This window comes from Neodiprion pinetum, chromosome 4 (assembly GCF_021155775.2).
Source record: "Neodiprion pinetum isolate iyNeoPine1 chromosome 4, iyNeoPine1.2, whole genome shotgun sequence".
NCBI classification, from domain to species: Eukaryota; Metazoa; Arthropoda; class Insecta; order Hymenoptera; family Diprionidae; genus Neodiprion; species Neodiprion pinetum.
In genome coordinates, this window is record NC_060235.2 from 5,280,476 (window position 1) to 5,307,423 (window position 26,948).

At 40.4% G+C, this 26,948-nt stretch overlaps 1 protein-coding gene across 2 annotated transcripts in view; it reads right to left on the minus strand.

Moving 5' to 3' along the window:
* Nucleotides 1-26,948, minus strand: part of Pgant9 (polypeptide N-acetylgalactosaminyltransferase 9) — a 193,614-nt gene that overhangs the window by 161,846 nt on the left and 4,820 nt on the right. For both annotated transcript variants that reach the window (XM_046620484.2, XM_046620481.2), the window contains exon 2: nucleotides 15,859-15,892. The gene's annotated coding sequence lies outside the window, so the exon portion shown is untranslated. The remainder of the gene's footprint in view (nucleotides 1-15,858; nucleotides 15,893-26,948) is intronic.

The following is a 26,948-nucleotide window of genomic DNA, read 5'->3' on the forward strand; positions in this document are numbered from 1 at the left end:
TACGGTGTTAGGAAATATTCGATACTCTGATAATGTGCCGCTCATAGAACGCGGATCGCGACAAGGTCGTCGATTGGAGGATGCGAACCCGATGCCGTGTCTGGCTCACGAAATCGAAGGTCCAATGGATTCAAACCTGTTTCCTAATTGCATCGCGACGAAGCGAAACATCGGTTCTATTCTTTCGTTCTTACTTGTATTTACTTTATTTAATATTTATTCATCGCCTCAACTTTATCCCTGTGTTATTCGGGACACAAGAATTACCGATCAGATGAATATCGAGTCTTAATAAATCTCCTCTGCGGAGATTATTATTAATCCGTGATACCTACGTGTGTTGGAACCGCCAGATTTTGACACGGGACGCAAATCACGAGCGAGGAAAGAATGAGGACAAGAATATTAGGAACTCGGAATCTTCTTTATGGATTTATCGGCGACGCACGGACTGAAGGTATAAATATTAGCAAAAGCCTTGACTCAAACTATATGATTATTGATACAAGTTTATTATAAAACAATCGCATTACGGGTAATTTTTTTTTTTTTTTTTTTTCAATAACAAAAATGTACTCTTTTAGTGCAGTTTTAATTGATAGCAGCAAATTTTTTTTCATTTTTCTCACTTTTTGTTCCACCATTTTGTCCATAAATTCTGTATAGCGATTAATTTTTTTCACAGCTTCTAAGGTGATGAAAAAATAAAAAATAGAAATAAAAAATAGAGGCCAAAAATTGTTCTACGCAAAATTATTACTGACAAGTTGAAATGAGCACATAACTATATTTAATATCAACTGAGTTGTTAGGAATTCATTTAGTTAACAGTTTGTCTTTTTTTTTTTGTTTTTTATAGAACACGTTCACAAACGAAAAAACGATATTTCTGAATTGATTAATTATCATCAAGAACTGAAAATTCGTCATTTGAATTTGCGATTTTTGATTGTTTTCATTTTCACACTAGGGGAAAATGATGTCGATGATATTTAAAATCTCAAGTTTTGCTTTTTGCGATTCAGACTTGACATCAATTCGTTGCTTCATTAATTCGTGCACTGATTTTCGTCGAACTAACGATTATTCTGATACACGGAAGGATTAATCACATATAGAAGCGTACCAGGTGTAAAAATAAGCGAAAACAAGCGTGTTTCGCAAGCCTTACCCCAACGTTGGGATTTGGATTATCGGTTTTGTGCGAGCGACGCTTTGCAAAACCGTCAGTCTCACTTTTACGATTGAATCCCGATACCCTCCAACCAGCTCTCGGCTCGGCCTGTGCAAAGACGAGGTTCCATCCAAGTCACCGAATTTATTCACCTCACGATTTTAACACCGGGCATGTTCCGTCAGACTGCTGTAGAAGAAGCCTGACTGAATCGTCGAGACTGCAGAATCACTCTATTATAGGAGGGAGAAGAAAATCCGCAACTCACCATCGCGTTAACGCGAAGAACCTCTCTGAAGATAGATATAAGCTCGTATCCTCGCAGTTTCTATAAAAATTTATGAAAGAAGAATCAACGGTAGGAAACAAGAGAAAAAAGAAACTGGATTGAATTTGGCGAAATGAGATGAAATAAAAAAAAAAAACCAACTACCTACAATTTATGTTACCATCCGTGACGTGCGGATTTTTTCCAATTTTTTTCGCTATTATTATAGCCGAAGTTATGGAAGACACAATTCTCAGCGAATTAAATAATACCGACGTTGCGATAGAAAGGTCGCGATGATTTCGAGCGGCACGAGATGCGGGGTCAGCTTTTCGGACGTATACCGACAAAAGAAATGACAGAAAAGTAACAAAAAAAAAAAAAAACAGAGAAAAGATGAATATCCTTGGAAAATGGTGAAATGGTTTTAAAACCTCGGGGACATAATACGCGGTTCAAATTATAACGACTCGAAGACTCTTGCGCATCCGATGAGACCAGACTATGAACGAAAAAAAAAATGAAAAAACAAAGACGATCGGAACGACGAGGACTCGACACGCCTCAAGAGTTTGTAAGGATTTTCCACCGCCGATACCGGACTTGGCTTCAAAGCTGAGCAGAAAAGGAAGAAAAATTGGCAAAAAAACTTCAAGAAGAAGAAAAAAAAAATTCACATCTATTTTTAAGCTTGCGCACACAGGCCAGATGAAGTCAGCGAATTCGAATATTCAGAAAGAGATAAAAGATTCAGATGTAACGTGAAGAATGGGAAGAAACACAACGGGGTCTGACATAAGGATTAACGAACCTCTTTACAAATTTTTTATTCATTTCGTTCTCCGGTTGAAGTCTTGAAGAACGTAAGAAAGAAAGAAGACATTGTATTTAGACTGCAATAAAAATTGAAGTACCTTGGGGAAACAGAGTGCTTATTCATCGGGATTTCTTTCAATCAGGGTTGAAACCGAGGCTTTTCATTCTGACGAGTTGAATCGGAGCATTGTTACCAATTTACTAATTCACACGAACAATGGCCGATGATTGTAGAATTTGGATAAATCATGTAAGTACTGTAAGGATTATGCGGTATGGATTTTTGAGGACTGTAATTCGGTGTTGATCTAACGTTATACCGTCCGATGTCAGCCCAACATTACATTACAATATTACAATTCCGAATCGGCGACAAAAATTGTTTGACAATATTTTATACTATGCAGCACTAAAATAAATTCACCGATATTTCGAATAGTTATTCGCGTTACGTATACCCAGTAAACAAAAGAAAGCAAATTTATACTTAGGTATCACGTCTCAAATCCACGATTACAAGGTAAATGTTAGAAAGGGTGAAATCATTCGTTTTGCCCCCTTTTTTTGATCTACTAATCGTCATAGATAAAAAACATAAGAGCTTTCACGTGTCACGAAATTACTAAGGTTGCTGCGTCGACCGGCATTGTTGTAAAAAAAAGTCTTATTTTTGACTTACATCAAGGAACATCACGTATCGGTAATAAAGAAGTTTTCCCATCTTTTAATTTCTGCGTGTTTTTGTCGCTTCTCTTTCTCGCTCGACGAACCCGATTTCGTTACAGCGATATCATAAGTGAGATACCGCGATAAGAATAATTACAAGAGTAGATCGAATAGTTTGAAAAATAAAAAGTTTTTTCGTGAAAATTAAATTTCTGTATCGCTTATTTAAATAATGATTAAAATAAAAAAAATCAATAGATGCTTTTCACTGTAAAACCTGACGTGACGTGACAACTTTATTTATAAACCTCATTTTACCTTTAAAATGAGAAATCATAATTACTTACTGTGATTCCAGTGAAAAAAAAATTGTAGTTAATTTGTTGCATAGCGTTGCGGCCTACAGCGGTGAATTCTTATCAGTTTTAAAACCACCAGTTTTCACAACGTTCGTTAAAAGTATGTATAAAATGAACTGACAATAGGTTCTGCTCTCGAGTAATAAGGTTTCATCGACGAAGCCTGCGAAGCCTGATTGTGCGTTTGTCGAATCGAGGCGTCTGCGTTTTGCAGAAGAACAGGTATAGCGAAAGAATATATAATGTTTTCACTCTGAGTGAATCCATAAAACGTTTCACCATTTTTTCACGTATATCAGACACCGGCGTGTCCCTTGATCAAGATCAAAAAATTCTGCCTAAAGGCGAAAGAGAGAGAGAGAGAGAGATAACGGGTTCATTAGAAGTTCTGAGACACTAACAATACGATCAATTAAGAATTACGAAACAATATACAAAAGTAGTAAAAAAAGAAGATTAAATGCATTAAAAATAAACAGATAAATATATAAAGGCAACAAGAAAAAAAAAAAAAAAACCAAGAATAGTTGTCAAATAAATGAAATATGAAGTAAACTAACAAAGAAGTTTTAACCCAGGTCGATCTCTCCGATTTGATTTCTTTTGCAACATGTTGCAGTAGCGTGTGACTTTGAAAAGAAATAAATAGTCGATTTTTTTTACTTTACTTTCTACTTTACTATACTTTCACGGCCCGTAAGTATGCGAATTTTCGAGTCTAAAAAATCAACACCAGGGTCTTTTTTCAGAGAATACAATGCCCTACGAGAATATACCTGGAAAAAAATTTCATCTCGAACGGTTCAAGAGTTATAGCATTTTTAATGAAAAAAAAAAAAAAACATTTTTTCCGCGTGTTGTTTAAATGCAAAATTTCAAACGTCCACCGACACCTTTTAAAAATTAGCTAAAAATTTTTCCCGACGGTAGAATTTTTTCCCTAGTTAATAGGTCCTTTTAAGACCACAAATACGATATTTTAGTTTTCTTGGTTCACCCTGATGTATATATTACATACTTGTAACCAGTCGTGTAATATACGCGCAAAGAGAGCGTAATACGTGAGACAGGTTTCGAAGAAGAAACACTTCGCCGGCAAATCCCGTTGCAAATGGTGGGAAAGAGCAGAGATGGTTTTACGGACTGGGTGCCCCCGACCTTTTCGGCCTTCTTACGGGAGTCGCTCATCCCGTCGGCTAACTTCAGTCCGTACATCGTGTACGGATACCCGGGACATTGTGAGGAAGCTTTGAACGCGTTTCCGCCAGCGTTTGCATCCGTCTCGAGATTTACGCCAACGAATATCTCTTTGCCTCTTGATACCCTCTCCCTCTTTATCCTCTGTAGCTGGGACTCGAAACATTGATAAGGGGTAAAACGCGGAGAGTGACCGTACGAGAGAGAGAGAGAGAGAGAGAGATTGAAGAATGCGGGAGAAAAAACTAAGACCACGAAGGAAAATTGTCCGCGGGAAAAATACGTTAGACATTATCGATTATTTTTCGATTTGAATTGTGCGGTTCTTTCACTGCCATCAGAGTTTCAACCTGCGGCCGAAAAATAAGCTCTCCGTTACTTAACTTTTCATTTTTAATACGGTCGGACCTACGCAAAAAGTTGCTGAACCCGAAGCGAGCTTTCAAAGAGGCGATGTGATGCTTAGAAAAGGTAGAAGGCAAGACTGAATTATGGGTTCTGTTTATCTTGAATGAAATTTTGCTTGAATTTTACTTCGTTTCTTTTTCTTCTTTTTTTTTCTATCTTCTTCTTTCTTCCTTAATGCTTTTTTCGCTTTTTCATTCTTTCACCGGGTAATTAGCGCGTTACCTCGTTACCTCGTCACTCCTCGTAATTAATAGGACGTCTATTGCCCACATTATGCGGGAGTTTAAAATGAAATATGAAATATTGTCGGCGTAGGAAAAAAAAAAAAAAAAAAAAAAATCAGGAAACCTTTACGTTTCACATGATCGTGGCAGCTTTTTATTCCTATAAACGGTCTTTGCATGCTCTCGATTATGCGTCCGAAGTACAGTCCGAACGAAAGATTTTAAAACCAATAAAAAAAAATATAACAAATAACACTTTTGTGATGCGCTATTTGTTTTGACATCGAAAGTTCGAAATAATTTTTGAATAAACAATCAATGTGAAAATAATCGGTTTCGAAAGCAGTTTTCATTGCAATTGAATACATTTTCAAGATTAAGTCCTGCCAAGAAATCGGAACGAAAAAAGGAACTCGAGTCAAGATATTTCCTCGTCAAGATATCGCACGTCTACTTTGCAATAACAAGAAAGTGTGAAAATGGTCATTCAAAAGAGTGCTCCGAAGGAACCCTCCGGGGTGTATAGAAATTTTCATTTCTCTCTTAAGGACCCTCAATTTCATTGAAGAGAGCAGGGCGGCATCCGATGTTGGGCGCAGAGCGCGAAGGGAATTTCAGGAAAAAGCGTAAAGCATCCGTTTTCAACACCGGCAATTAATCCCGCTTCTCTCGTCTAAGCCTTCTTAAGAAGGCAGAACTGAGCCGTACAAACACCTGCGGCCAAAGAATGGCGGGAATTAATCCTTGGCACCCTACAGCCCCTTTTTCGCTCTCATTTCGAGACCCGCAATCATGTCGGAGCGTGTGGATAATTCCAGAAACGTTTATCGCAGCTGCTCGAGTGCAAAGTGATCATCGCCTGTACTCGCACCCACACGCTGCGACACCGGACGCGAGGTGAGGACGGGAGGAGAGGTTGAAGGAAATGGTCGGAGGGGCGAGGGGTGGGAGAGAGGGATGGAGGGGAGGGGAGATGTGAGATTGAGACGCCGGAAGCGGAAACCGTTAATGGCAGAACGAGGAATGCTGTCGTGCGGATGCACAATGCCGCTGTGAATTTGCAACCGCGTCACTCCTCTCTTCCTCTCTCCCTCCCTGATTCTCCCTCTCTCTCTCGCGCTCTATTTAGTCTAGTATAGTCTAGTCTTAGTTATAAGTTGCTTGTAATTTTTTTTTTTTTTATAAGATTTTTACTTATCTCTATACAATCAATGTGTCAATGTGCTGTTATCGTTTAACCCCCAGAGTCATATAAATATCATCATTATCATCTCTCTCTCTCTCTTCTCGCTTTGTATTTATGCCTATATGCAAATCTGGCTCAACTGTCTCTTCATGAAATGTATGTTATTAATTGTATCTAGTGCCAGTATGACCTTTACTTCTATTTTTACTGTTCACCGACCACTTTATGTTATATTATATCTACATATATACGTACTTCTTTTTTCTTTTTTTTTTTGGTTTTTTTCACACAACTATGACAGCCAGGGCGTATCTATCTATTCATCTATCTCTATGTCTTTGTCTCTCGCTCTCTCGCTCTCTATCTCGCCCGCGAATTTTACCTTCTTTTAATTTCTTACTTTCATGCTATTTTTTTTTTTTTGCTTCTACTTTCCAATTTATATTTTTCTCTCCTCGGTATTTTTTTTTCTTCCGCTTCTTCTTCTTTGTTTTTCTTTTTCTAAAGATCTCCTCCCCCGCCGCCGCCCCCTCCCCCCCCCCCCCCCCCCCCCGCTCTGCAGCCGCACCATTAAGGAGGAGAGTAATTGCCGAGGATGAAAAACTCCGCTGTCATTTATACGCTGTCTGCTCTTCATTGTGCGATTTCCGCTCTTCTTTTTAACTTTTTCCTCTTCGCTTTTTGCAATTACATCACGCAACGTTACGGAGACGAAATACTTGTACACATTCTTTTCTATCAGGCATGTACCTTGTACATGAGGCATTCCACCGTAAATAGATCTGCGTCTGACTCTCATCATCGATAATTTTATTCATTTTCAATATGATGTGAAGTCTTGGTTTTTTTTTGTACCACAGGTTTGATTTCTAGTGCTCAAAAAACACACACAAAACTAATTTTCGAATGAATAAACCTAATATATATATATATATATATATATATATATATATATATCAAATCATACTATATCAACCATCCGGTCGGTTGAAGCAGAAAAATATTAAATTTCTCGCAATCCAACGATATATAAGAACTCGATTCAACGACGCACACTTGTTGTAATTTTTTTATTTTTCTCTCCTATTTCTTTCTCTTCTATTCTCACCTGTGTAAGCAAATTAACGTCACCTTGAGATGCATCGATGTGTAATAAAACTGGCAATAAAATAGACACGTGGTAATTTTTCCGTGATGACAATTGTGCCGCAATAACTTTTTTCTCTACCTGTCATTAAATACAACAATTCACCCTTATTTTCTATACAAATACATATATGGCGCATTCCACGCCAACTCGGTAAACGGTTGATTGTAACATTTTTTAATTTCACCAAGGATTTTTCCAACGTAAGTACGACCCTGAGAAGCTTCTAAAAAAATTACCAATTTTTGTAATCATGTCTTTACCCGATGATTTTTTTAAAACCATCTCAAAAATACCCAAATTAACATTTGTGAAACAAGAAGAATATCATTTGGTCCCCGAAATGAAACATGTTCCACCAATTACGCTAATCGGTTCTTTCACTTTTCTTTTTTTATTCGTAGATGAAGAAAAAAAAAAAAAAAACCTGATCGTGTCCTGCTATTTTCGTTCTGATTATATAATTTGACATTTGCTAACCCGAGATAGAAGTCAACGTGGTTCGTATTATATTAAACTTAGTAAACAATATTCATCCCAGTTGAATATGCAAATAGATTCGACAAAATATATTCAATGTTGCAATAACCAGAAAATTTAGTACTCACGATTGTAATTATCACGAACAACTACTTTTATGACATTTTTTTTTTTTTTTTTACAATTCCAACAATATATAAACCGTTATTGTAACGATCATATACATTTTACTAGAATTTTCCAATAATCCTATAAATGAAATTTTTCTCACTGTGCTCTCGGATATTGGAATGAAAGTGAGAGAAAGAGGTAAAAGAGAATGTTGAGAAAAAAAAAAACAGAAACATTTACGCAACAATTCGATCAAAGAATCATCAAATACATTATTGCATCTATTTGAAGTTTTTTATATATATCAAATACCTCTGTAATGTTATTGTTACTAACGCTGTTGTAACGTCGTTTCTTTTCTCTTTTTACATGTCTCGACAAAAGTTCCCTATGGAATTTGTCGTACGATTAAGAATAAACTTTCTTTTTCTCCCGGCGTCTTATTTTTCTTCAGTTCCTTCATTTTCTTCTATTCGGCACGTACTATTCCGCCTCTGTCTCTTGTTCTCAAGAAATTGTAAGCTCCCCCGCACATTGTACGACTTACTCCGAGAGTATATCTTGGCCTGGCGTCCCTGACGTTGGCCTTCATTATTAAACGAAGCCTTGGAGCCTTCGGCTCGAGCCTCGAGCTTCAAGCTTCGAGGTTTGAGCTCCGCGCCTTCGTCCAAGACTCGCAAGAGAAGCCCCCGCGTTTTCTGCTAACGCGATAAGGCACATTTTCGGAACGACGTCGCCGTCTCGTTATTATTGAAATAACGAAATACATTCACCATGCAGACACAAAGGTCTATAAGTACGTAGTATGTACGTATAAGCGTGTACGCGCACACCAGCCAGCCTCTCCGAGTTCTTCTCATCGTACATAATACAACTTCTCAAGAGCGAAGCGTACATTTAAACTCGCACGCTAGCTTCGCACGTGTGTATTATAACACCGTTGGGGCTGAATAAAAATTCTAACGTCTAGATACACAATATTCCTACAGGGGTATAATAGTAACGTACGTCTTGAGACGTTGTATTTCTAATGATTATTCAAAGTGGCTGAAAGCCCGAGAGAAAGAAGTACTGAAAAATAGATGTACGATGTATAATTACTACGCTCTAATGCTACGATTAGACACGTAAAATCTTCACAGTTTCAATAATTAACGAAAAGTGAAACACCTAAAGGAACAGATTTTAAAATCCTACACGTATACTTTTCTGAAATATGCATACAGATAATGAATTTGAAAATCTAAAAATAGTGGAGAATACTTTTCGGTTCGCGGGATAAAAGCTAGGATGTTCTCTATACGTGGACTCGAAGCGTACATCTCAGTCGAAATTCTCTATAATTACAATACGGGTTCGCCAGTTCCCAATCAATAATCCGCATCCTCTCTTCACGTCTAACTCACATCTCCCACTCTGCAAAGATCTCGCGTTATTGTTTAAAAATCACAATATCACGCGTAAATTTGAAGCATAAAAAGAGTAAGTATATAAAACCAGTTCTGTTGGTACAGATTCCTACACCGACATCGCTACCGACAGTGACATTGTTACCGACACTTAACCAAGTGCGGATCTCCCCACGGTCAAAACATAAAAGAAAAAGGTTTGTGTCTTGGCTAAGTGCCGGTAAAAATATCATTGTCGGTAACAATGTCGGTATAGGAAACTGTGACCAGAACCGTCTGACAATGAGCGTACGTAATAAAAATCTCTGTAGAGGAGAAGAACCCTTTTCCATTCGAAAATTCAAGAAGAAAAATTTTAAGGGCCAATCGCCAGGCAATCGATTGGGAAATGAGATGCACATTGCACGGTTAGAAAAATGCGTGCCGAATAATCGGTATTCCGGTTCGACGGATCTCGTTGCTCTCGGTAGAAATTAGTTCGGTTCAATCGAGTGCAGTGCAGGCGAAGTTGCTCATGCACTCGGGGCTCGAGGCTGAAAGCTAGAAATTCCTCGAGCAATGTTCATCAATCATAGAGAATGGCCGGTGGACAATGCAACCGAATTATTTACCCAAAGATGCAGCGCTGCTCCGAGCGAAATGCACAATGCCGCATTGTGTCCCGTTCCGTTCCGCCTCTGCGCCGCTGCAGTATAGCTCTCTCTCTCTTTCTCTCTCTCTCTCTCTCTCCCTCTCTTACTCTCTCTCGTTACACGCGTGAAATGCACAAACGTACATTATACACTAATAACCAAGATTAGATGGATAAATGTTGAAGATGCGTGCGCGCTGTTGCAGGTGTTCGTCTCAACGGTGATCAAGCGAATGTCACGAAATGAGATTTCTCCGTTCGCGAGTTAAGGTAGTTGGGCAGTAATTTCAGGGATGTTTAATTCACATGAGTGTTAATCATGTAATTTTTTGATTAATTTTAAACAATCCTGTGAAGTTTCAAAGTGATTTACCGTTTAGTTACTGAGTTTTTTTTCCCTCACATTTGAGCTATTTTATACTGTGTATACAGGGACTGGGATAAAAAGTGATAGTTTCAGGTTGATTGTTTTAGAATAAGATGTTTAGGACGGGGAAAAACTATTGAATAAGGTAAAATGGATACTTAGGAATGATATATCAAATTTTTGTGAGTATTGTCCGACATTTAATAATTGAAAACGTAGTCTAAAAAAAAAAATCCGATTCCAATTTTGGTTAGGTTGTACATTTGACAACGTCGCAAGTATGCACATTACGCGAGTTGTTCAAATTATTTATTTTCTGCTGTTGGGTACGGTGTTGCTAGAACACTTTGTATTATTATTTTTTTTTTTTTTTTTTTTTTTGCGAACCTCCGGAAAGTTCGTTCTTTTCGAGCATTTTATCTGGAATAACATTTTCACGTCTGGATTTTTGAAGGTAATAAGTATAACCTGATGGTATTCGATCGTTTCCATCAAGAATAGGTGCAATAAATTTCCGCTCGGCGTGCGAAACAAGGCAATAAGTCATTTTTATACTAGGACATTAATCGATCCAATAACGAGAGCATAAAAAAAGTATTTCTAAGTAGATTGTTTCTTAATTTTACGCTATATTTAAAACCAATTGAATTTTCTAACCGCGCAAGAACGACACGCTATCGGCGTCACGAAACGAGTTTAAATGAACTTTTCAGCGTATCGAAATTGATGAAATTTCATACGATCGTCGTCGATTCATTTTGCTCCTTTACTTTCAACCTGGTTTTATTATTTCTCCCTCGTTTTTCCGGAACTCCCTTACCCGAAGTCTCACCCATTACGAATGATAATATACTACGGAGGCTGCCGCGAAACGGAAACGTCGAAACAATGGATTTTCTCCCCCTCCCACAGCATCGCCTCACAGGGTTGTGGGTAGTGAGTGACGTGCCCGACACCTGACGAGAGAGAGAAACACCCGCCAACATCAGGAGAGCCTCGCTCTCCCCGTCAGTCAAGTTAATGGTAAAATCGATCGCGGTTAATCGGTTGGCTCGGAAACGGCTGTACGAGTGGAAGGAGGGAGAAAGAAGAAGAGAAAAAACACTGTTTCTTCGCGCACACACACTACCTAGACTACACACAAGTACAGGATGGCTATTCCGGCTATTAAAGCTCCGCCCACGCGCCGACGTTGCGTCGTTAATTCAGATACCGTCCACCGACCTGCCATACGAGAACGTGCGCCAAAGAATTGGCGAAAAATCAACAACGCGTACGAATGAATGGGAATAAATCTTAGTGCAGCAAGAAGATCCGAGAAAAACGACTCGTCGAAGAGGCCTAAAAATCGCGTTCGCTCAAACGGACCACGTATCGCGCTATGGGTGCAGATGAGTTTGATTTCCAAGAGAATGTGCAGCGATGGTTGGAAACTTTCTCTGAAGTCTTCCCGACACCGTGACAATGTTCCAAAATGTAGGGATCATGGATAGAGAGCTTGTCGAGTAATTGAAAAGAAAAATTGACGTGAATTCGATCGACTCTGAGATGCATGAATTGAGGAAACCTCACGCTTTGATAGCGTTGGAGAAAAGTTCTACTTCAGGAAGAATTGCTGTGAATACTACAAATCCTCGAGTCGATGAGGTACGAATGAATTGCAGAGCATCCAAGGTTCACGGATCAAAACGACGAGGGGGAGAAACCGCAAACATCAAAGACCCCGCTGATTAGTTTGCTAGGTGTACTGGAGCAGACGTTCTTGGCTAACATATTTAGGAGTTCAATTAATAGACGAGGTATTCGAAGGGGCGTGGTTCGAAATTTTATTCGCAAACTGGACAAGCAGTCCTTGAATTAGATACATCAAAGAGACTGTGAATACGCCAGATGAATATTGTACCGTGTATCCACCGTAATTTCACATTCAGCAAACCTCAAATCGATTCCTTGAACTCCGTTGGTAATTTAAGTTCTTCGGTACATGATTGATAAGTGTACGAAAGTTCAGCTGTCGACCAGAGATTGAAAAATACAGTGAAGCAAAGTCGAAGGTGCTTCGAAGTCGACCAAAAGTGAAAGATTGAATGCTTTCACGGAATGAAATAAGAATTGGTGCAGTAGTCTGCACACTATTCATCTCTTCTCGGTTTGAAAAAAGACTGAAAAAAAGTTCGGTCAGCCGGGACGATTGATGACCGACGATTTTAGGCAGGGGTTGTATTTTTTATCCAGTGACTAAGCCACCCCAAAAGGTGGACGGTTGGAATTTCTTGGATTTTAGATGGCAAGTTTCCCTCGATTCGGGAGAATCTTCTCTTATCCGGAGAAGAACTACAGCCGAAAACCGATTGAGCGAAGAGCCCACTGATCACGCCAATCCTACCCAAGCTTACCGGAAAGCAGGATTTGAGTGACAGGCGGCTCGATCAAGCCTCTCTACCTGATCGCCCGAGGCTATAGATGCCAGGAGATACCCACACCCTTGGACGAGTTGCTTCAGACTGCTTCGGTAGGATTCACTGAACATTTCGAATAAGCCGATTTTTGTCACCGGTGGAACAATACAAGTTGCTAAATTTTCTGTAGAATCAACGGTCTCGGTTCTCGAATCGAAAATATAGGAAGTTCCAAAACTTTTCATTGATTCTTCTCACATTTCTCAGCCTTGGAATCGACGAATTGATTGAATAACTGTCGGATTCTTCAGTGTTTGCGATTCAAAAACAAATTATGTTCCTGTACATACGTGCGCGAGAAAACTAAGCCGTTCGAGGATATAACAGTTTTTAGACAAGTGGACCAATCATATCAGAACGTACAGTTGGAAAAATTGAAAAGCACTTATATTTTTGACATGGTTAATTTTTTTCGACCTTCGTTATTCATCAGTGCGTTCATATTTGTATGCTAATCTAGGGTAAAGAAAATCACATCTAGATTCATGAAACTTTGTAGAAGTTATAAGCCTCCTCGACACTTCAGTGATTGTCGAATGAATTTCCCTCTCCTGAGAAATTATTATCTACACACAATGCATTGAGTTCGCTAATCGAATGTCTGCATACATCATAGCACGATACAGGTATTAGGAACGAGAGTTGTGTGTTGAATTATATAACAAGAAAACATGTTTCATTACTGTCTCATTGGAATGAACTTCAAACTGTCAAGTACGAATCATACCCTACAAATTTCTGATCTGCCTGGCCAAACAATTCACATCCGATAAGAAGCCCAAAAAGCGAATCCCATATGCCGACTGAAACCGTAGAAAGCGCGACTGCGGCAGGTGAAAAACGTCCCGACGTGTAATATGTGGTCATATACCGTAATGTCTGCTTGTTACATGCACAATGAAGATCCGTGCTTCTTGTGGGATGCAGCAGATGAGGAGGATGAGCAGGCCGGGCCTTAAGTGTCTTGCATATAATATATACATAAGTGGCTTGTGTATAATAGTGGGTTACAGATAGGCGACTAGGGTGGGCTGACAACGTCGATAGAAGTCGCGGCCTTCGGAGGCTTCCGGAGGCCAACGACCAGACGAGACCAACGCCGCGTGGTATCTTCATTCCTATCGGGACGCCAGTTGAGAGCTTCTCTACATCGACATGTCCTACGAATACGTATTTCATGAACGTCGCACGTCGAGTTTGCATTCCAACTATCCGTGTATCAACGTGCAAAGCGATGTTCTGAAGATTGGAAGACGTGTAATGACGGACCTTTGAGCAGTCTGCGACTTACGAGGAATGTATCCCAAGTCGATCACTCCGATTTGATTTCTTTTGCAATATGTTACAGTAGATTAAAAACTAAGCGACACGTGTTTTTTTTCATCTGCCACTAAATACTTTCAGGGGGTAAAACCACCCTCCAAAGTAAGGCATGTCAAGGGTTGATTCGGCAGTTTCACCCACAAGAACGTAATATTTTTTAACCAATCCAACTGGAAAAATTTTCTCATAACGAGAAATGAAAAATGTAATTTCCTCAATTGAGAAAAGAAACTACCAAATCACCTCTTGACATGCCTTAATTTGGAGGATGGTTTCACTCCCTTAAAAGTGTTTAATGGCAGATGAAACAAAATACGTGTCGTTTAGTTTTTACTCTACTATAACTTATTGCAAAAGAAATTAAATCGAAGAGATCGACCTGGGATACTTTCCTTGTGAGAGGTCGAATGGGATGGATGCATGATGATCTGTCGACAGAGTAGCAAGGAAAAACTAGAGTATGGTCTCATCTCTTCCATCCTCCTCCTCCTCCTCCTTCTTCTTTTTCTTCTTCTTCTTCGTTGGGAAATTTGTTTTTGGCGAGGGCTCATCGCACGTGAACCGGATCTACAAGGTGGATATCGACACCGGCAAAGGAACACAGCAATTTGCGAAGGAGAGTAATTAAAATTTGGTTGGTAAGGCGGGCAGGAGAACGCGAATTCGGGCAATCGATCAGCGCCGAGAAGCGAGCTGCTGGCTAGATGGCTCGATTGATCACTGTCCGCTACGCTGGAACGGGAAAGTAGCGATCAATCATAATTTGTAAGATTCCCATTTCGCGTGTATCGATTCAGCAAACGCGATGATCCGGAAACTATGTAAGAAACGAAAATAATGCTGCCAGAAACTTTTCCTTTCTCTGTAAACATTGCAAAAGAAAGGCTTTCGATCCAAGTTTCGATGGCTGCAGCAGCCAATGATGCGATACTGAAAATTTTTCGACCGCGAATATCGCAAAACGTACGTCATCACTTTTGCAAACATTACATAACGCCGATGTATGTAACGTGTTCATCAATGATCGTTGCGCAGCTGTGTATACCTTGAGAGTATAGTGTGCCTGTTTAAATTTACTTTGTAATTTTTTTTTTTTTCTTTTTTTTCCTAGTCTCCTCTTTCTTACGCAATCACACATGTACCCTCGTCTGCGTGACAGGCGTATACGCGGCTGCGTTTACAACATGAGATGAAGTCAATTGGCTGGACGAAAATATTACACGTCGATACACGCAGCCGCGAATCGAAGCCAAGAACTGTTGAGAATTATTGGAACTATCTCAAGTTTGAGCGGAAAATAAATGTCATGTGTATGTTACAAAACCCGCCAATGACAATGTAAACATATCCTCAAGGTGAAACTTTTGAAAAATAAGAGGGTATTTGAGAACAGATGTTTCAGAGTGCTTGTCGTATACTATACTTTTAGCCTAAACGAAATCTGTCGCCAGGTCAAGAAATATAATATATCAAAAAGCAATTCGTTTAGTGAAATTCAACACGAAAGATATGTCAAATATAATAAAGAGAAGAGTGAAAATAATTTTAGGAAACAAATTAGGCGCGAAACGATAACCTAGCAAGTTGAGTAGAGGAAAGAGTGGAAAGAAAATATATGTGGCTAAAAACTCACCTTCAGCAGAGACGAGACTACAGCACCGGCTGACCTGTAAAAGAAGAGAAAACCTGAGCGTTAGTCAAATAGCATAGCAAAAAACACAATTAGCAACTATAAAATATTTGAGAATTTATGAATTCTGTTTCAGTGAAACGGATTTGCGGTGAAGTCGCATCAATCTACACGTAACACGTAAAACGTGGTTGAAATCGGTTTCGGAATCCGATTAATTGAGTGATCGAAGAAACGAAATGAGCTTCGACTACCATAATAACCACTGAGGGGAGTGTCAATTCCGACGGTGACAGTGGTGATGGAAATGGCGTATATTCGCCGAAACGTCTTTCCGATTTTGCAAGCGAATCCCCGAAAGTTTGGAGAGGACGACAAGCCGGAGCAATCTCGAAATTAGAGAGTTGTTCGACCGTGAACTCAGCCACACCTGCAATGGCACGGTTGATCGAGACGAACCAAGAGGGAATCGAACGCTGCCCTTCCCCGTCACCTCCTTGGCTACAAAACGTATAAGGCATGTCAATTATACGACCATATTTCGAGGAACACGTGTCAGACACTTGGCCTTTCGGAACAGCTATAAGCGATCAGCCTTTCTTACGCTCGATTTCGTTCGGATAAGCTGTTTCGTGACTCTAATATGGATGAATGAGTCCCGCGTTACTTGAGAGACAGAAATATACTCGAAAGATCAGCAAGACCAAGAGAAGGCTGAAGAAGAAACGTCGGGTCGCTAGGGTACCAGTTACATGATCAAATCCAAAGAAGGATGAAGAAGAAACGTCGGGTCTGCAGGGTACCCAGTTTCATGATCAAATCCATAAAGATAAGGGGAAAAGAAGACCCTGCGGGGTGCGATGCATGCCGTCCTTCGAGAAGCGCTGAAAAGGCGGTACACCAGGACTGTATCGAAAACGGTCATCGAGTCGGACGGTTAACGACTGCTGAGGCCTGCCCTCGGCAGAAGCCCGTGAGTTTCAATCGCGGTCCCGAAGGAGCTGAGTGAGCCGAAGACTTTTATCACCTTGGAATACACTTTGCCGTTCAATTTGTGTGTTTTCCCCAGTGTGTCCTCCCTTTCGTCCTTCTCTCCGTTTGGCTCCCAGGCCAAAAAGGTGTTTCCCCTCTCTCACCGCTCGAAAACTGTCACCCAGATCAGGATGGCAGGGCGCTTTACGCCGGGATAATCACCATCGGAAGGATGTCTAGGCCAAGTTAGATTAATCGAAACGAAACTTGGCCGGGTAGCCGGTTATAGGATGAGACGGGTATGGCTAAACATCGTCAGACAGCACCGAGTACCTCCGCCACGTTATAGTAGACACACACACACACACAAAGCAGAGGATGGATATATGGTAGGCGTCACGTGTCAAGGAATGATTAATGCGGTGGCGAACGCGTTTACGGCCTTGCGTATAGGTGGTGTATTACTTCCACAAACATTGTAACTGGGAAACTAGCAGCGTTCTAAAGCTAGAGCTCAGCGTGCAACGGAGGATGATTCAGCTGACTTTAACGTCCATGCGCCTCGCTTCCAAGCCGACATACCTCTACCACTTTTGCCAATAGAGCTTGTTTCTTCAACGCGCCTATTATCTTCTTCAGGTCGATGTTGGAGTAGGTACGGTCGGACAAAGAGAAAAACACACGCGGAACGATCAGCGTTTGACCGATGATCCATTGAGGGGTCACGTTGCGAGACCAAGACCATCAGACCCGGTGCTCCATAACCGTCCGTCTTATGGCCGGGGGAAAATCCAGTTGACCCAATTAATTAGCATTGACTTATAGCGTCGGAATCTGACCCCTTACCGAGAATAGGAGCGGTGCAGCATCAGTCGCACTGCAGCTGTTGTAAGGCCTTGTTTGGACGAGCAGCCGGTGCCGCAGTGGCGTCCTAGTTGAGAACGTGCAACTATGGCTTGAACGAAACGGGACTTTAAACGATCAGCCGATCCATCATCCTCTGTGCTCGAAAATTTGTCCATCGATTGGCGATGTTTCACCGGATCCCCGACTAATTGACCCGACTCCTGCAGTCGATCATGATCATGTGTTCGCCCGTTCGGCGCTGCGGGACTGATCGAAAGCTCATAATCGAATTATAACAAGCTGGACGTTCGGACGACGATGAAGCCCAGCCTCTGTCACTTGACGCCTCGTTCTACCCCCAGCCCCTAACCTTGGGTCACGGGCTGCACGGAAATCGTCCGATTTCTCGATAGCGAGCCGCTTCGCCAGCCCCGTACTGATCACCGACACCCACTTCAATGCCGAGGGGTTGATTCCTACTTCGATCACGTTTAACAAGCGCCGCTCCGCCACCGCCATCCGCGTCGTGGCAAGGGTGTTCGTAACGAGGATCATCCACCGTCTGAGACATTTTCAAGTACCCACCCAATTTCTACTCCTTATGTCTATATGCCAGCGTAAATTTCGCTATTTCTCGTCCGTCGCACAATTTATGCAGAGCATTAGCGCAGAGTTTCTGCATAATGGAGGAGTTACAGAAATTGTATCGGCGCGTTTTTGTCGGACGATTCAAGTTCAAATGACACGAGTATTCCAAAACAAAGAACGCATTACTGCTTTAAGGTCAAATAATCCATACCTCCGAAACATTCAACGATTCTATATATTGAAGGAGATCTTCCGCGTACAAAAAGCTTTTACGGATAGGACATAAGTATCCGAAATGCTATTGCTCGGTACATATGGACACCTGATGATCGTTATCAGCACTTAACGTTAACATTACACGATATATCGGTAACAATAATTACGGAGTTTCACCGAAGTATAAAAGTTGGTTGAATAAGTAGAGGAGTAGCATGTAATTCGGCTGGACAAAAATAAAAACGAGAGTCCATTCTCACCGGAAATAGCGATTCTATACAATTTTGTATTTGACACAAAAATCGATGGTGAAAATGTGCCGTTATAAAACGCAGAGGCGATCGAAGCGCTCGATTTGATGCGCGAAACGTGCCGCGTGCCCATCTTTTTCATTACGAATATTACTGTTTGCTTGAAACGCGTTACCCGCTATTTGGGCATTACCAAGCTGTGCCTTGTATAAACCGAGGATGAATCAATATCGCGTAACTATTTAATCAGCTGGGTGGAATTAATTGTAGACTGTGTAAAGTGTTCGCTTAGCGTCGATAATCCCTCGCGTAAGGTTGCGGGTTAATAAGATTCGGTCGTTTGTAGGTAGAAACTGAATGAGAGTCGCGTAACGATCGACTGCAAGTGAATAATCTGCAGCTCTTCGGGATGGCTGGATGCCCGGGAAAGTTATTTCTGGAACAGTTAGCCGAGAAAGGAAGTTTATACACCGCGGAGTCCGCGAGGTAGGTTGGTAGGTAGGTAGGTATTAGGAATTTGTGGAAGCCGGTGTCGCAGCGCGGGTCGGCTGGTTGGTATATAAATTGCAGGGTCGTAAAAACTTAAAATGAAACGAAAAGTTTCATTCAAAGTTTGACGGGAAAGTTTGGCACGCGCTTCTTACGATGATAACCAAAGGAAATGACCCTGTTGCGGGAGGAGTAAAAAAAAATATGCTCAACGTAAATGGTGGAAACCAAAACTCAAAGAGGACCTCTTCAAGTCAGTTTCATCGATTACGTAGCTTCCGAATGACTAATCTTTATCCTTGGAAACATTGTACAAGATCAAATTGGTGCTGTAAAAATAATGTCGACTGTAGATCAAGTATGTAACGATTCAAGTATTCCCGCTGAGAGTCATAACAATGAATGATAATGTTGTGAAGATAATTTGACTAATAGGGTCAATCACGTGACGTACTCGTTCGCCAATTACATCTGTCTTCTCGAAAGCAGCTATCTCGCTTGCTCGGTCCCTCTATTCGAAGCACGACGTGTAAAATATACTTGATGAACGTATTTCAAAGATTTTCTGAAACTCGTGTAAAGTTCGACGTGTTCATTAAAAGTATCTTGAAGAAGTAAGGAGCTCTCTACGAAAGTACTATAATTAGTATACTGGCATGAACAATGTTTAACACACTGTCGGAACAAGTGAGAAATTATATATGTATGAATGAATGAGAGATGGATGGATGAATGAAAGTTAGACTGCAAAGATTTATCGTGAATCCTATATAACGATTTACAAATCAAATAAATTGACCGTCATGAATTATTGCTCGAACCTTTTATATGTATATTGTAATTATTGAATGAACCTGTTTAGAATACGAAGAGACGACCCTTGGTAATAATATTTCATTTGACTGAAATAATAATTACAAGTTCACTATTGGTATATCCCGTCTTTCCTAGACTCCAGCTCATGATTGCAGTCGGTGATTAATCACGACTATAATCGGGAGAGGTTTGCAGTTACGTTAGTACTAAAGGACAAGAAAGTAATAATGATTAGCAAGTGAAGGAAATACGAAGTCCACAAGGAAGGAAAAGGAGGCGGAGGAGTGAGAGCGGGCGGACTTAGAGTTGGGAAAAGGTAAAACCGGGAGCAACTCATCCGGCAGGTATATGGATGTAGCGGTGGTGAAACAACGGTAGTGTGTACCTTCAGCTTTGCCCAGGGGAGTTGAAGGAAATTTGAGAGACACGAGCATCTTATTCGTATTGGCATATTTCTTGGAACACAGAAAGAATGGAACAAAGAAAGGAATAAAAGGAGAAAAATACTCTCAAAGTGTTTCTATCCCCGGTAGCCAGCGAACAACCGTATGAGGTACATCATACCACGTACTACGTTAGCGTCAGACTTCCTTCGATGTACTGCGTTGGGTACCTACATATGCCGATACACTAGATCCATAAACAGTAAAGCTGAAGCGTCGAATTCCACTGCATTTTTCTCTAATCATTTTTTATTTTACTTCCATTCAAACAATAGCGTTGCAAAAGGTGTTTTATCACCGTAACTCGACGGACGATGATTCATGCTACGCACGAGATGAGAAATCCAATCTGCTCGCGTAATATTTCTCTGGATTACATATCAGAATGGGATCAAACATACGGCGTCATCATCCCGTCTTGCGTAACGATGAATGAATGAAGGAAAGAAGGAAGGAAGAGGATCCATATCTAAGCGCAGCGAACCATCGTGCAGATGGTGCTTTGTCAAGGTCTTTCCTCGTTTCTCCTCCAGACCGTCTAAAGCTGGTGTGTTCCCAAGTACAGGAAATCTGTGCATCGCTCCAGCTGGTGCATAATTCATGCATCAATTCACTTGCGGTTGTGCAAATGAGAACAGTGTGTAAAGCACGCGGCGGCCGGGAGTCTCGGTCTCATTGCTTGCGGCCACGTATTTGATACTCACTTTATTGCCGTCACCCGAACAGGATATTTCCCGACTAAGCCATCGCGAATGAAACGGAAGAGGAAACGAGATCATCATCCACGAAGCCGCGGTGCTCTGCATACCGCCAGAGAGATGTGATCAAAGGCTCAAACGCTTTATCAGGACAAGAAACACACGCCATGGACAATTTGTCCCAGGAATTTCTCTTCGGCAGTTTGAACTTGGCGTTAGTCTAAAAATTAGAGCATATAAGGGTCCGCAATGGACTCGGAATGACAAAGAAAAATACTCGTAGAGAGAGAAAGAGAGGGATTGTAGAGTGTTCAGGGTGGTTGGTACCTCGGTTGTAGTTGCTTTGGTCGTCTAACCTTTCGTGTCAAAGATCCGTGCCCAGGACACCCCATCATGGTGTGGGTGCACAAGTGGGTGTAAAGCGTGTGCGTTCATTCCGGGTCACAAGCACATAGTCAGAGAGCTGTAAAGGGTTCTGGCTGCACGCCAGAACAGTTTGCTTCATATTCGACTGTGGAACGACATTCAGGAAAACAAGCTTAACCATCGACTATCGGTTTCCTCTCCCTTTTAAATAATTGTCTATGGTTCGTTTCCGCACGAGGTGCACTCCGAGGAAACTTTTTGCTTGTTTAAGGGGGGAAACCAGTTTAGACCGATCGAAAAATCGTCTTTTTTTTTATTGCATGAATCGTTAGTATAACTATTCAAGAATATGTGGTCAAAATTTCAAAGCAAAATTCCCATTAGTTCGAATGCAATGAGCACTTAAGTGACCGCCCGTCGGTTCTGTGAAGAAGCGCACGGTAATTATAACGGAGCGGTCGCCCAGGCCCTTCTTTTCCAGCTACCTGCCTCAATACCGTTGTGCTATTGAATAATAGAATGACGCATATGAGCAAGAAGAGGGATTGCTATATGGTGCTGGAATAGCTGATTAACCGGGGAGCATGTTTTATAATTAATTACTGCCTTGAATTTCTCGTTTTCGCTACATTTTATTTCGAACGCGTTTTTCTCGAAACGACTTTTTTTCGATTAGCGTACATTCTAGGTCAAAAAGTTATTGATCAATCGTTCTGAAATTTGGTGTAGATATTCTTTATTCAATTCCACGTAACATGAACCAAATTCGGGGATTATATTGTTATTAAAAATATATGTTTTTATGCAAGAAAGATGAAAAAATATAGTATAAAAAAATGACATTATGTTCAAACACCTCAAAAACATGCAATTTTCAATTTGTTTGATTAGGTTCATATTCTTAGAAAATATGTTTTTAATGGAAAAAAAAAATCCTGATGATTACAGACAAAAATTGCGACGTCCGGGATGTACGCCAGCCAAATGCTCGGATGGCAATCGCCCATGGACTGCACGCGGTAACTCCACTATTTCCGGCGGAAATCGTTGGAAAAAATTTTAAAGTGCACTTGAAAACATAAATAAAATATCCTCCAAGTTTAAACAATTTGTGATTATTCCTTCTTGGTTAAAAAAAATCATGAAAAACAGCAAAATTTCGACCTCATAAACCGGTTTCCCCCCTTAAAAAAATCACTTTGTAAATGAATTTTATTGCAGTGTTAGCAGTCCGCATAGTACATATAATGTTGTAGCTAACGTGCTACATTATAATTTATTTGAGGAAAATATGCGAAGTATTGTACGATAATTGTACTCATAGTAGAAATTACAGTATAGTACGGTAAGCGTGTGGTTAACCTCAAATAAATTGTTAACGCACGTAGCACTCGGAACTATTTAATTAAAAAGCCATCGATTATCAGGGTGGCCACTAAATCTCCACTACGGAATTCCCAGACTTTTTCAGGTTTTCCAGGCAAAAATCTTATAATTTTCCCTGATCAATTCGGATATATTAGTTATAGGAAATTGAAAAAAAATATAAGTATTTTCTACATCATTTATTTTTATTTTTTCTTCTTTCTCATGAAATTACGAACTGTCACTTCTGTCACACTCTCCCATCCAACCGATATGCACAATCGCGTGTATGGTAATATTTAGGAATATTCAAAGTTTGAAGAGAACCTTCCGACGATGGTAATAAAAATCTATATTCTATCTAATTTTTCTAAACCTTAAAGAAATTGCGGGATATATTTGTATGAAAAAAATATAGTACGCGATATTTCCTGACTTTCCGCAAAAACTCCTGACGTTTCACTAACCATTGTAGACTTTTTGAATTCCATGACATTTTCAGGTATTCTAGAATTCCCTGATACGTGGGCCACCCTGGTTTATCTTTTCCTTTACATCGTATCAAATTACATATTCTTTTCCTATAATAAATTGCAGCCCAAGGATGGCTGGCAGCTACGTTTATGCTATCAATCACATAAAAATGTCCTTCTTTGACCTTCCCCGACGAAACACTGCCGGTCTCGTACACTTATCGGGTTACGAAATGTCAACATATCGACCAAATTTTGGTCATTACGAACAAATTATTTTCCAAGCGCGAAGCGGAGAGCGACTTGGCGTACATCATCATGGACACGCTCGGCGGACTGCACGTTCAACATCATTAACTTCACGTACACGTGTCATACGAGATTTTACAGCTGTGTAACATACGTCGAACAAATCCCTCCGGTGACCTGCCACTCTGTAACAATTGGTAATGACACAAATTGCTACACCGGATCTCCTTCTCTCTCTCTCTCTCTCTCTCTCTCTACTCGTCCATGTATCTATTTCGCTGGCAATAGAACCTACTCCAGATCTACGGCGCGTGACAGCCACACTACCCTGAATACGGATCGGTGAAATTTTTTCTAACGACAATATCAGTCACGAGTCAATTGGTGTTGTCGTCATTCCAAGGCTATAAAATTTAATTTATATTTTATGATTTCTTGATAATGTTTTCAACCTTTTGTCGCTGGTTTTTCCTTTCCCCCCACTTTTTTACACACTCCTTCTTATAGCTGCACCGTTCTCGCGGGACTTACGGTGTGTTTAACTTTGCGCCGCGGGTTTGTGAGTGACGGAAGGAGGTCGATGACCCCTTGTACAAACAGCGATGAGTTATTATAAGTAACAGCCGTTCTTTGTGTCACCGTCGATCGGCACACACGCTCCGTTTTTCCATGCCGTAGGAAAATCTCTTGTACAATAAAGATTCACGCCGTTTCACCAACACGCGGTACTTAGATCGCAGTGCGTAGCGATAACTCTAATCTCGTATGTGTTCAAACCTCCGGCATTGATATTAAGCGTCAGATTTATTATGGCAGGCTTGACCGACTCACAGAATAAATGATTGATCGATCGATTGATGGTTCGATTGACCGATTGATTGATCAATCGATTGATCGATTTGACCAAGAATCCGTCCATCGAATTTCCGATAAATTAATGAGAAAGTGTGAGTAACTCATAGCGGCATTTATTCTTTCCTTTGTTTTTCTTTTTTCTTTCTTCAATCAGTAAAAAGCTGACGGTATTATGCTTGGTAATTTTTCTTCTCACGACCTAACGAGCCCATAATGCGGGACTTTTTCTTCCGGAACACCTTTGAAAACCTCTTCTCCGCCCCGCATTATCGCAAATGAACCCTAAATCTGAGAGGTGTTTTATGGCCGATCGGACGTATTTTCAAATCGATTATAATCAGAGAACGCCTTCGGAAGCATCAAGCAATAAACTCGAACGCTCTATTATTTTACACCTCATTTTTATACCTCTGATTATTCTCCGTTCCACCGTTTTTTTTTTTAGATTTTAACCTCTCGATTTCTCGAACCCCGCCGCTCCGAGATGCGAAGACGATGTGTACCTTAACAAGCGTAACTCGTGCATTTTTGATGCTTCGGAAAATAACGAAGCAACGGGGCTTGCGGGCTGAATCCACCTTTCCGATATATATATACGTATGTATGTATATGTATGTATATATAAACTTATATATACACGCCGTTTCCTCCACACCGTACTTCCATTTTCCGTCTTTCACGTATCGCTGAGAAGAATTGTGAGTATACTTACACCTACACGTTAAGTAAGATGTACATGAATAGGTAGACACAGACCCGGTTTTACATACACCTTCAAAGATTGAAATTTTCTAGGAGAGGTCGGTAATATTTTCCAAAGAACCCGATGTGGTGGAATTTTTACCTGCTTCATACCCTCGTGGAAATTCACTTGGCGTGGTAACGCTCAATATTTCATTATAATAATTTCATGTAACATTATAATCATTGTGAAGAAAAAAAAAAAAATATATATATATATATATAATAATTCATAACACAGCCGCTTACCGACTGAAACAGTAATAAGGTACTTTACAGCTGTTATAACTATACTGTAGAAAAAGAACTGGGACAGATTAAATTCGCGTGCCAAAGTTTTAGATTCAGGTTTTTTTTTTTTTATAGAAACGAAACTTCACAAGGTACGTAGAGTCGCTCGACGTCGCGTAAAATCATTCGAATTAATTTTATCGAGTTAGATCGTTGACAATTTGTGAAAGTTATTGAAACGGTGCGGCGTGTGGCTTTTATTTTTCCCATAAAACGCTTCACGACACTTGATTGCAAATCTGTGGAAAACGAAGAACGAACCGAAGCTCGGAACAATTTGGTGGACATTGATTTTTCATTCGCTAATTTCCTCAACGTAGGCTTTTCGCACAATCTCCGTTTGGGCTGGAGAAATAGAGGGAGAGAGAGGGAGAGATAGAGAGAAAGAGAAAGAGAGAGGCGTTTGATCGATATACGAATAGGTGTGAGCGCAGGTAGCCGGTTCATTATTACCCGCGGGTTCTAATCCCCCTTTCCTCCGGCGAAACACGGCCGGCACAAGGGAAAGTTATTTCTTTTCGGAAGTCCATTACACACCGGACTTATTATTAACACCCGAAAAAAGTATGCCCGTTTATTTTTCTTACAGTGTGTATAACAGACGCACGCCGCTTTCTTAACCCGAAGAAACCCGCGGACCGATCTTGCCCTAGGAGCTTTACAGTGTTGGGCTCTACAGTGTTATAAACCACCACCACCACCACCACCACCAACAGCTCCAAAGAAAACACGACAAGCCCTCTTCTTCTTGCAAAGGCGCAATCGCTCAATAAACACCTCGTCTCGGGAATATACACGCGAGGTTGATGCTTCTTTCAGGTATCCGAAAAGAGCTTTCGTCGATTCGGTTCTGCATGAACGAATACGTATAGTACAGGTACTGGAGCGGTTCGCCGAGAAAAAAAAAATGAATTTCCTTTGTTTCAGCGGAGATTCCTAGTAAAACTGTTGTTTATGTTGAGAAAAAAGTACCCCGCAAATTTGAACTCGATCGGATAAGACTTACGAGGTCTGGCTTTCGAGTTTTCGTTTTTATATCAAAATAAGGCGTAATAAAAATTGTCGCTTTCGGGTGAAAATATAAACAAAAATAAGATATATTTTCAAGAGACCGTTTTTTTGGTAGGCAACGATATTTCGTTGAAACGAAAAAGACGATAACTTTTATTTTCTTTCAATTCAGGTACTACGTTTATTATTTGTTTTTTCAATTTTTTTTCAAAAAATATAGATTCCAGAAAAGAACGATGCAATGAGACGTAGTTCCAAAGACTATCTCTCTCTCTCTCTCTCTTTCTCTCTCCTAGACTTTTACTCCAATTGACTTGAAACTTTGGACAAATATTCTATTATTGAATAAAAATTAATGTAATAAGAAAAAAATTTGTTTTCTAAAATTTCCAAACCCATGTGACCCCTTAATGAGGCTCGATC